Source organism: Kogia breviceps, chromosome 7 (genome assembly GCF_026419965.1).
Source record: "Kogia breviceps isolate mKogBre1 chromosome 7, mKogBre1 haplotype 1, whole genome shotgun sequence".
Taxonomy (NCBI): domain Eukaryota; kingdom Metazoa; phylum Chordata; class Mammalia; order Artiodactyla; family Physeteridae; genus Kogia; species Kogia breviceps.
Genome location: NC_081316.1, coordinates 36,493,086 through 36,505,137, shown reverse-complemented (window position 1 = coordinate 36,505,137; position 12,052 = coordinate 36,493,086). Strand labels below are relative to the sequence as shown.

The 12,052-nt window shown below is 40.0% G+C and overlaps 1 pseudogene; it reads left to right on the top strand.

Annotated features, from left to right (window-relative positions):
* The first annotated feature begins 5,938 nt into the window (after nt 1-5,938).
* LOC131760282 (protein artemis pseudogene) lies at nt 5,939-8,279 on the top strand (annotated as a pseudogene).
* Nucleotides 8,280-12,052: the final 3,773 nt, after the last annotated feature.

The window sequence follows — 12,052 nt, the reverse complement described above, 5'->3', positions numbered from 1 at the left end:
GTTACGGGGAAAAAAGGTGAAACAACGAAGGAGACAGAAGGAAGAGCCATTGAAGTAGGAGGAAAATCAGGAGTCTAATTTCACAAAAGCAAAGGCATAAACGCGTTTCAAGGAGAGTGTGGTCGGTGGGGCCCAGTGTTGCTCAAAGATCATATGAGATGATAACTAAAACATGACCTTGAATTCTGCAGCCCATATCTGGTGGATGACTTTGACAAGGTCAGTTTCAGTGGAGTGGTGGAAACAAGGCAGATGGAAGTGGGCTGAAGAGTGACTGGGGGATTAACAGGAGTACGTCTAGACAACTGGTTTGAAAAGTTTTACTACAGTTGCCTGAATTTCCCAGTAGTAAGTATAAGAATGAGATTGGAGTGGGGAGGGGGGTTTTAGAACCCAAAATACATATGTTTGGTGGACAGGGAATTGTGGGGCAGTAGGTGGTAAAGAAGGGCATGGAGACAAGTCACTGCTAATTTTCTCACAGGTTGCTGACTATCTCATGATTCAAAACATCCATACAGTTATCGTCTTCTAATGAAACTTGCTTTTCTAAGGCACCTTTATCTGAAAGTAATTTCTGATTGAATGCTGTTGATGTCCTCTTTGTTGTGATTTTCCTAGCAAATACATTATTAATTTTTATATTACATTGCCAATGCATAGTTGTTCCTTCAACGTTGTGGGATAATAGGCTCATCGATTAACTGGGGAACCTAACTTAACATCTGTGGCTTTAGGAATATGTGTCCCAAGAGTCAAACAATGGAGTATTAGTGTACTTTTGCATTTCAATCTGTTTGTATATTGGAGGCAATCCATTTACAATTAGATAATTACAGTGGCTTCCATTCTTCCCCTTGGCAATGTTATTTTGCAGTTCCTCTCATCCGGAGACAGACTCTGTTTCCCCACCTTTTGAATCTGGACTGATCTTATATCTTATTTTGGGGCCATAGAATGTAGTACAGACCATGTGTTAGTTCTGAGTCTAGACCTCAGGAAGCCTTGATTGCCTCTGTTCTTTCTCTCAGAACTTTGCCATTGCCATGAAAATAAACTTGGACTAGCCTGCTGGAGGATGCGCCACCACGTGAAAGCAGGGCTAAGCCATGCCAGCCAAAGCCATCCTAGACCAGTCTGCCCACAGTCAGTACACCAACTGACCCTAGGAGGAGGCCCAGTTGAGATCAGCCAGATCTCATCCAGATCAGCAGAACTCATGAGGATTAATAAGTGGTTGTTGTTTAAGCCACAGAGTTTTGAGTTTACTTGTTTACCAGCAATAACTAACTGGTAGAATCATGGAGCCTTGGCACATATATACAATGGAATATTACTTAGCCATAAAAAGAAATGAAACTGAGTTATTTGTAATGAGGCGGATAGACCTGGAGTCTGTCATACAGAGTGAAGGAAGTCAGAAGGAGAAAAACAAATACCGTATGCTAACACATATATATGGAATCTAAGAAAAAAAAATGTCATGAAGAGATTAGTGGTAGGATGGGAATAAAACACAGACCTACTGGAGCATGGACCTGAGGATATGGGGAGGGGGAAGGGTAAGCTGTGACGATGTGAGAGAGTGGCAGGGACACATACACACTCCCAAATGTAAATTAGATAGCTAGTGAGAAGCTGCTGCATAGCACAGGGAGATCAGCTCTGTGCTTTGTGACCACCTAGAGGGGTGGGATAGGGAGGGTGGGAGGGAGGGTGACGCAAGAGGGAGGAGATATGGGAACATATGTATATGTATAGCCGATTCACTTTGTTGTAAAGGAGAAACTAACACACTATTGTAAAACAGTTATACCCAAATAAAGATGTTAAAAAAAAAAAAAAGAATCATGGAGGCTTGGACCTTCGGAGATGGTACTTAAGATGGAAGCTGAATGCGTTATGATTAGATACAGCAATACTTTTTTCAATTACTTGGAGCTTCAATATAGCATATGCCAGAAGTGCATTACTCTGAACGTTGAGTTGTGGATGTTATTAGCTCATAAAGAAGTGATTATTTTTAGTGTATTCTGATGAAAAGCATTCATGGGAAAGGGCCAGGTTAATTTTACTTAGATTCTTTAACTCTGACTTTCTTCATGCCCATCCCATGACCGTCTCAAATCTTAATGTTACGGCAGCATAATCACATTCTTTTGCTCATTAAGTAGAAGGATATGATTTCAATATGGCTTCTTCTTTGAGAGCAGAAAATTGCTGAAATGATACTAATGAAATGCTCACTGACTTACATGCCCTTAAAAATATCTGAATTATTTGTGTCAGTCTCTTTTTTCTTTGACTTTTTTCCGTAAGCATCTACTTGGCATATCTACAAAGGGATGTCTTCCTGCAGAGGGGAAAGAAGTGTTCACCGGTTCTAAAAAGCTGCTGACATAGGTGAAGATTTTTTTCTCTCATCACTGCATCATTTCCCTGAACAGACTGTAATTTCCTCAATTTCCCACGCTTATGGTCATCAGTGCTTGGCATTACCACATCTTAACGTTAACAAAAAAGAAATTTCATGGCTTCAGTTTTCATTTGAAGACAAAGAGGAAATGAAGACCTCATTCGAAATATGGAGTGTCTCCTGTTGGCGCACACCTGCTTTGGCCACGTGTTGATGCCCGTGGCAGACTTTGCTCTCTACCTGCCCACTCCCGTGCCCAATCCCTGCTGCTAACAAGGGGGCCAAAACCTTGTCGGAAGCCAGTTTCTGTGATACCTACACATGGTGCTGCTTATAGAGTCTGGACTCTTCTTTCCTTTCTGTATCAAAGAAAGCCATTTATGGGGAAACTTAGGTAGCATTTATATCAGATTTATTTCCCTTTGCATTTCTTAGACTACTCATGTGGTTTTGAAATGAGATAATTGCATTTTTCTTTCAAAATTTGAAATTGTAAATTATGATAAATCCTACTAAATTTAGAAAGAACTCTATCATGTGGGGAAGTTCATTACTCTGTGAAGTTTTTTCTGAGTCTCCTATTTACTAGGTGTATGACTTTGGGCAGGTTATATAACACTTTTGTGCCTCGGTTTTCTCACATGTAAAATGATAATACAGTCAGCCCTCAGTATCCATGGGGGATTGTTTATAGTAAAGGATACCAAAATCGGTGGATGCTCAAATCCCTTATATAAAATGGTATAGTATTTGCACATAACCTATGCACATCCTCCTGTATACTTTAAATCATCTCTAGATTACTTATAATACCTATTAGAATGTAAATGCTATGTAAGTAGTTGCCAGTGTGTGGCAAGTTCAAGGTTTGCTTTTTGGAACTTTGTGGAAATTATTTTTTCCTGAATAGTTTTTTTTTAACATCTTTATTGGAGTATAATTGCTTTACAATGGAGTGTAATTGCTTTACAATGGTGTGTTAGTTTCTGCTGTATAACAAAGTGAATCAGCTATACATATACACATATCCCCATATCTCCTCCCTCTTGCGTCTCCCTCCCACCCTCCCTATCCCACCCCTCTAGGTGGTCACAAAGCACCGAGCTGATCTCCCTGTGCTATGCGGCTGCTTCCCACTAGCTATCTATTTTACATTTGGTAGTGTATATATGTCCACGCCACTCTCTCACTTTGTCCCAGCTTACCTTTCCCCTCCCCGTGTCCTCTACTCCATTCTCTACGTCTGTGGCTTTACTGAATAGTTTTGATCCATGGTTGGTTGGATCTGTGGATGTGGAACCCACAGATATGGAGGGCCAACTGTAGTAATACCTACTTCACATGATTGTTATGAGGCAGCATTAGTCACAATAGCCAAAAGATGGAAGCAACCCAAATGCCCATGGATGCATGACTAGATTAAACAATGGGGTATTATTCAGCCTTAAAAAGGAGTGAAATTCTGATATGTGCTGTAACATGGGTGAACTTTGAAGACATTATGCTAATGAAATGTCAGACGCAAAAGGACAGATATTGTATGATTCCACTTATATGAAGTACCTGAGATAGTCACATTCATAGAGACAGAAAGTAGATTAGTGATTGCCGGGGGCTAGAGGGTGGGGGAATGGGGAATGATTGTCTAGGGGGTACAGAGTGTCAGTTTGGGATGATGAAAAAGTTCTGGAGATGGATAGTGGTGATGGTTGCACAACAGTGGGAACGCACTTAATGTCAATGAACTGTATACTTAAAATTGGTTAAAATGGTAAATGTCACGTTATGTATATTTTTCTACAATAAAAAAGTGAAGGTTTCTACACATGTCATAAGTATGAATAATAAAAATACTCGGAAAGAATGGATACCTTCCTATCTTGTATTTTAACTGTATCATTTAGACAGCAGAAGGCAGGTCTTTGAGGGCATTAGAGTTTTAAAAATTTATTTTATTTTAAAACTCATATGGACTAATTGAAAATTTGAGAAGTACAGACAGGCATAAAATGAAAATAAAAGGGCCATCCCCCTTTCCTCTGATGCTCTACAAAGTAACTTTTGACATGCTTTTTCTCTGTATCCATTCTGTTTGGGTATATATAAGCAAATATATATATTTGGGTGGGGGAGGGGAGAGAGACTACATTTGAGAAAAATACTTGGGCTCAATGGTACTATTCAGTAACTTTCATTTTTCACTTGATATCATTTAAATTCAGAAATAGATATCTACCCATTCTTTTTAATAGCTGCATGATGTTCTATAACTTCTCGTCTCTTTTCCTTCCCTTTCCCTTTTATTAAAAAAACTTTGAGTTATAATTTAGGTAAAATACACCTATTTAAAACGTGCAGCTTATGACGTTTTGACAAATATATGTAACACCCTGCTAGTCAAGGCGTAGAACATTTTGATCACCTCCTTAAATTCCCTCACAGGTATTCTCTCAAGAATATATATATCCTTTTGTGAAATGACAGTCAAATATTTTGGCAATTTAAAATTTATTTTATTTTTATTTTTGGCTGCGTTGGGTCTTCATTGCTGTGTGCAAGCTTTCTCTAGTTGTGGAGAGTGGGGGCTACTCTTCGTTGCGGTGCACGGGCTTCTCATTGCGGTGGCTTCTCTGGCTGCGGAGCACGGGCTCTAGGCGTGCGGGCTTCAGTAGTCGTGGCTCGCGGGCTCTAAAGCGCAGGCTCAGTAGTTGTGGCACACGGGCTTAGTTGCTCCGCGGCATGTGGGATTTTCCTGGACCAGGGCTCGAACCCGTGTCCCCTGCATTGGCAGGCGGATTCTTAACCACTGCACCACCAGGGAAGCCTGGCAATTTTAAAAATGGGTTGCTGTCTTCTTACTGAGTTGCAAGTGTTCTTTGTATTTATTCTGGAAATAAGTCTTTTGTCAGGTGTATGTATTGTGAATATTTTTTTCCCGTTTGTATGAGGCTTGACCTTTTAACAGTGTTTCTTGAAAGTCAAAGTTTTTAATTTTGATAAAATTCAATTAGTATTTTTCTCTTATTTCTAGTGCTTTTCTATCATGTTTAAGAAATCTTTGCGCAGGTTCCCAGATGTGGTGGTGCAGTCAGTGGTGGCTTGGGCTTCCACACCCGGCTGGGTGGCCAGTTCACTGGGGTTGGCTGGTGGTGTGAGCTCCTTCAAGGGGCAAATGACTGAGTATCCAACAATCTCCACTGACTTCTTGGATAGGGAGAACCTGAGGGCCCACACCTTCCTGTCCCGCTGCCATAAGGATCACATGAAAGGATTAAGAGGCCCTACTTTGAAAAGAAGGTTAGAGTACAGATGAGGAAACTGAAGAACCAGAGAGGTTAAATTAGTTGCCCAAGGTCACACAGCCAGTAAATGGCAGGACCAGGATTTCCACCAGCTTGAAGGTTTACTTATACTGTTTGCTGTTACTAAAGAGTTGTCAACTAGTTGTCTTTAACTAAAGATTTTGGGAGAAACTAATTATATCAACTGAAATTGAAACTCCTACCCAGATATCTTTAGTCAATGAAGCATCAAGAGAGAAGGGAGAGATTGTTGTGACTCTCTTACCAGCTGGTCATTGCCCAGGATCAATTACGTTTTTATTTCAGGGTAATAACAGAACTGTCTTGTACATGGGAGACTTCAGACTCGCAAAAGGAGAAGCTGCTAGAAGCTTGCATTCTGGGGGCAGACTGAAAGACATCTTAGAGTGTGTACTTATATACTACTTTCTGCAATCCAAAATATTGTTAAATTCCTAGTTGGGTGGAGTGTCTGAGTGGAATATCCGAGCTGATTTGAAGCTGGATCGTTCAGAGTCTGTACCTTGATGTGTGGCTGAACTGCAAAGCAGCTTACAGGTAGCAGTATTAATCAGCCTTAGTGAGGAGTTAGGAGTCCAGGTTCTTGTGGATAAACGAGACATTTAGAAACATACCTGACATTCTTCATCTCACAACAGACGGTAGCGCTCAGATCCACACATGTCAGCATCCAAAAGCAGAAGAAAATTTTCAGTGGAATAAGTCACCCTGCAGAATTAGTTCCAAAAATAGAATTACACTTTACAGTCAGCATTAAGCCATCCACTATGTGGTTTGGAGAAAGAACCAGAAAAAAGTGTCATCGTGAGGATTGGAGAGAGTTTGTACAGAGCTCACTTTTTTTTTTAAACTCCTCCTACAGTGAGATTCAAGATATTTTGAGCCACGTCTGTCCTGTGAATGTTACGGAACTCAGGTCCGCTGCTCACCACTCGAAAGTCAGTACCTGAGAGGCAGTTGTTGGTACAAAGGAAAATTGCTTTTAATCAGAATGCCAGCAATCTGGGGAAAAGGTGAACTCATGTCCCCCCAGAAAACCAACGTCAAAGATTTTGCTCAGCCATGAAAGTTTTTAAAGGGGAAGTAATCTCAGTTAATCATTGAGATGGGGGATCAAACGCTTAGCCATCTCCCACTGTGTGCAGGCTTGTTGACACCTTGTGATCTTTCTTTAGATGCTATCTTGTTCACATGGTTTGTGAGATTACTGAAGGGGAAGCTACTAGGAAAAAGACCTGGTCTTCAGTTAATTACTTATTCTTCATCTCTACTTTGATCTAAGGAAAGAACCAACAGGTTAGGCAAGGTATTGTGTGATCAAAAGATTTGAAAGGTGTATTTGGGCCGGAGATGAGCAGATCTTGGGAGTGCCTGGTTTAAAAGTTAGTTACAATAGTCTCTTCTTGGACCCCTAGGTGCACCCTTTCTCATTTCTTAGATTAAAATGAGAGATCTCTTGGAGCTCCTACTGTCTGCACAGGTGCCTAATTCTGGATTTTTGCATGCCTCTGGGTCCAGGCTGGAGATACTGGTGGAAAAAAAAAAAAATCCCAATAATTCACTGCTGAATTGGTTCTTGATTTGAGTTTTATCCCTTTTCTTTCTTTCATTCATTCTTTCTTTCTTTCCCTTTCTCCCTTCCTTCCTTCTTTCCTTCCTTTCTCTTTTTCTTTCTTTTTTTCTTTCTTTCTTTCTTTCTTTCTTTTTTTCTTTTTCTCTCTCTCTCTCTCCCCCTCCCTCTCTCTTTCTCTCTCTCTCCCTCCCTGTCTCTTTCTCTCACTCTCTTGCCCACCCTTCCTCTTCCTCCCTCCCTCCCTCTCTCTTTCTCTTTCTTTCTCTCTTTCTTTCTTTCTCCCTCCCTCCCTTCCTTCCTTCCTTCCTTCCTCCCTTCCTCCCTTCCTCCCTTCCTCTTTCTCCTTCTTCCTCTTCTTTTTCCAATCAGCCTCCTGTTTTCAGAGTCCTCAGATGCTGTCCCATGCATTCTTTACAAGGTTTTTAGTTGTATACTGTGGCAGAGACAAGGTGTGCTATAAAAAAAACAAAAAAGAAAAAAGTTAGTTACAATGTAGCTTTGCTAAAGTGACCAGCAAAGGGGCTTCCTGCTGAGGGCAGTTTCCTGCAAAGAGCTGCTCACATGGATGCATATCCAAATGCCATTCCAGAAGGTACAACTATGGATAAAGTTAAAGAAATCTTCAAGCCTTCATGCTGGTCTTCCCCAAAGTATGGAGCCAAAGTATAAACCACTTGGAAAATTGAAGAGAGCTAGAACAATCCACCTAGACTGAGGAGGAAAATGATGATCTCTTTGATGATTCTCTCCTTGTACTTTTAAGGCACAAGGTTCCAAACTAGCAAACTCTTCACCCTGAGGTATTTCCCATGGTGACTGCAATATCACAAAACCAGCCTGACAAATTGAGAAAGGCACAGGATGCCTCAAAGCAGAAAGTACACCAACCTCTCTTTGGGCAAACGTTACAGATTATGAAGAATTCATCAGTGAAAGTGAAGAATTAGAAATCACATCTTCATCTTAAGGATTTTCATTTAGATTGCTTTTAATTATATAGATCAATTTATGGAAAATAGACACTTTAGTAATATTGAATCTTCCAGTCCATGAACATTTGGGTCTTCTTTAATTTCTACCAGTACTATTTTTTTGTTTGTCTTTACTATACTGTTCCTAACTATATTCTGTTAAACTTATCACTAGGTATTTCATATTTTTTGATGCCTTTATATGTGATATTAATAATACAAAGTCATTTTTCTTTCCTTTCAGCATTGAAAAAATGCCATTCCATTATTGTTTGGCTTGAGAAATCAGTGATAATCCTTATCTTCATTCTACTATATGTGTTGTCTTTTTTTCCCTTTCCGACTGCTTTTAAGATAGTTTCTTTATGATTGGTTTTCAGTAATTTAATTAAGATGTGCCTTGATGTGTGTTTTTATGTTTATTCTTGGAATTCATTGTGATTTATGGATTGACGGTTTTCATTAAATCTGGGAAATTTCTGGCCATAATTCATCAGATTTTATCCTCTCCAAACACTCCATCTCCTTTCCTTCTGGGAACCCAATTACCGCTTGATGTTTTTCCACAGTTCATTGAGGCACTGTTATATTTCTAAGCCTATTTTCTCTGTTGCTTTAGTTTAGATAACTTATGATGCCATGCTAAATTCACTAATATTTTCTTCTGCAATATCTAATCTTCTATTAAGTCCATCCAGCGAATTTTTCATTTTAGAAATTGTATTTTTAAGAACTAGAGGTTCCCTTTATTTCATTTTTATAGTTTCCATCTGTCTCCTCATTGTGTTTGTTTTTATAAATCTGTGAACATATTTATAATAAGTTTTTCAAGTCTTTTTAAAAAACTGTTTATTGTTTCTCTTATTTTGGGTCTATTCTAATGATTAATTTTTCCACAGGTCATATTTTCCTGACTTTTCATAGGCTAGTAATTTTTAAGTTATATTCCAGACATTGTTGGTTCTAAATCTTTGAGTCTGGATTTTGTGATCTCCTATTAAAGCATGCTGAATTTTATTGAGCAGTTAATTTTCTGGAAGATCAGAATTATTCTGTAAAGACTTTTGAGGGACTTTCCTGGTGGCGCAGTGGTTAAGAATCTGCCTGCCAATGCAGGGGACACGGGTTCAATCCCTGGTCTGGGAAGATTCCACATGCCACAGAGCAACTAAGCCCATGTGCCACAACTACTGAGCCCGTGCTCTAGAGCCCGCGAGCCACGACTACTCAAGCCCGCACGCCTAGAGCCCTTGCTCCGCAGCCAGAGAAGCCACCGCAGTGAGAAGCCCACGCACCGCAACGAAGAGTAACCCCCGCTCGCCACAACCAGAGAAAACCCGCGCACAGCAACGAAGACCAAACGCAGCCAAAAATAAATAACTATATATTTTTTTTAAAAAGCCTCAAGTCATCTTGAATCCTAAAAACTCAGGACTTCCTACCTCATAACTTATATCTTACTGCCACCAGAGGGCGCTCTGCAGGGAAGATGAGCTAGGTTTTCATTCAGACCAAAAACCCTTCTAGGATTTTTGTGTTAACACTTCCAGGAAAACTTGAGGCTTTCCTCACACTTAGAAGTATGCCTTCTACAGAAGAGATGCTTGATAAATATTTGCTGATGATAAGTAGGAAGAGGCCAGGTGAAGAAGTGGAGGAGAAACCCAGAGAGCTGGGTTCTGGGTGCTTACCCTTCTAGCAAGTGGCTGTGAGATCTGAAGCATAGCCGCACAGCCTGATGGGGCTTTGTAACTCTTTCTGTAAAACGAGAATAATGGGGTTATTGGGGGAAATAAAATAATCTTTTTAAAAGGATCTTGAAAAATATAAAATGCTATACAAATATGACAGGTAAAGAAATGTCCCTATGGAAACAAACCTGCAAAATGTTCTACTCACCGGTACATTATCCTCTTCAGTAAATGATGGCCCAAGCCCTAACACGATACACTTATTGCCAAGGGCCTCTAAATGTGTGTGTCTGCTTCCCCTTCCTGATGTTGATGCAGAAACAATTTTTATCCTGGTTATTAGCACATTCCTGGACACAGGGGCTGCTCATGAGGTAGTTGTATGTCATGGTTGGGCCTGAGGTGTATCCAAATTCCTGCTGTGATAGGGAATTACATACACCCTTGGCGTGTTTCCTTTTTAATCCATTCCGTCCCTGGCATTCAACACACACCCAGAGATCTCTCTGGAAAAACCGGGAAAATTGGTCTAACACCCACTGGGTCTTCCGTGGTTCCTTGAAAAATTACATGTTCCTCAGTGGCACCTCTCATTGCTTTTCCAAATTAGCAAGAATTGACAGTCTTGAAATTTAGAGACACATAACTCATAAACATGCATTCAGTATTTTCTGGCCCAAGAACACAAATCTCTACATTTTTGCTGTCCTGAAATATATTCTGCTGAGATTATGTTTTCTTCTTCCTCTTCTAGGCTGCCCCACACAGATTAACCTTCTCCAGTACCCTTACATCAGACCGTTCTTGGAATCCAGAAGCTCCAATGTTTTCCCACTTCCCACAGAAACCAGTCAGATTCCTCCAGACCCCGTGATGCCCCCGCGGCTCCTGTGTCAGTCGACTGCACTGCCAGTCAACCTGAAGGTGTCTCTGACCTTTGCACATACTCCAGGCTTTCTTATCTCTGCTTGTGCCCTCCCATCCCCACCTGCATACGGCCGAGTCCTGCCCGTTCCACCTGGCAGAATTTCAATGCCAGCCCTTTTCTGGAGTAATTTCTTCCACCTCTCAACTCTCACTTAATACTTTCTGCTTTGTACTCTAGGGAGCTATGACTCTCTTCTTCTTGTGTCCCATTTATCTTTGTATTCCCACAATATCAGCACATGATAGGTCCCCTATAAATATTTGCTAGGCAACATAGATGAATGGAATTTAATCTAAAGGATCTTTAGGGAGTATCCCATTAGAATACGTATCCATCCAAAACTAAACGTTGTCTTTTCTTTAGCAATAGTTATTTGTAGCCATTTCTATTGTCTCAGTTCCCCAGCTGACCCCTTCCTGAGGTCTGTGCCTGTTTTGGCTAAGTTTTTACTTTTCTCCATATTAAATTTACAGTTTATATCAAGCTCACTTGTTTAAGTTTTTTATTTCTGTTCCCACTGTTCTCATGTCCCTTTACAATGTATGCAATTACATGAGCTGCCTTTGAGAGCAAGATTAGATTTTAAATCTTGTGATTAACCTTTCACATTACGAGATTGCCAGCTCCAAGTTTCTCGCACACTTCTCTTGTTTTGCTCTAGACTAATTTCTCCATTTCATCTCTTTTGTGTTACTTTGTAACTCGATTCTTGGCTGCATAGGCCCAGCTTGAGAGAATTTCTTGCCTCCCTAGGTTTTATAGAATGACTCTTCTGCATAAAATCAAACAAATCTATAAATGTTGGAAAACAGCCTATCTAAATCTGCCTGGTAAGAGTTCCAGGTGGCTACCAGAGTTGCAAAGTTCTCGTTATTCTGACATTTTGAACACAAGATCTTCAAAGAAGACGTTTTGAAAATTTACTGAAAATACAAATTGCATGTATTTACACATGGAAAATGTTCCTAAATAGGAAAGTACTTAGCTTTAAATTGGAACATTAGATTGGAAATCTTTTCAAATTCATAAACTGCTGAGGTTTTGGTCTACATTTGTTGAATTCTTATTTTTATCCAATTTGTTTTAATTTAAAAAAGAAAAACCTTTTTGAGCTTAGAAGACCACTTTAACTTTTATAGTGCAGTAGAAA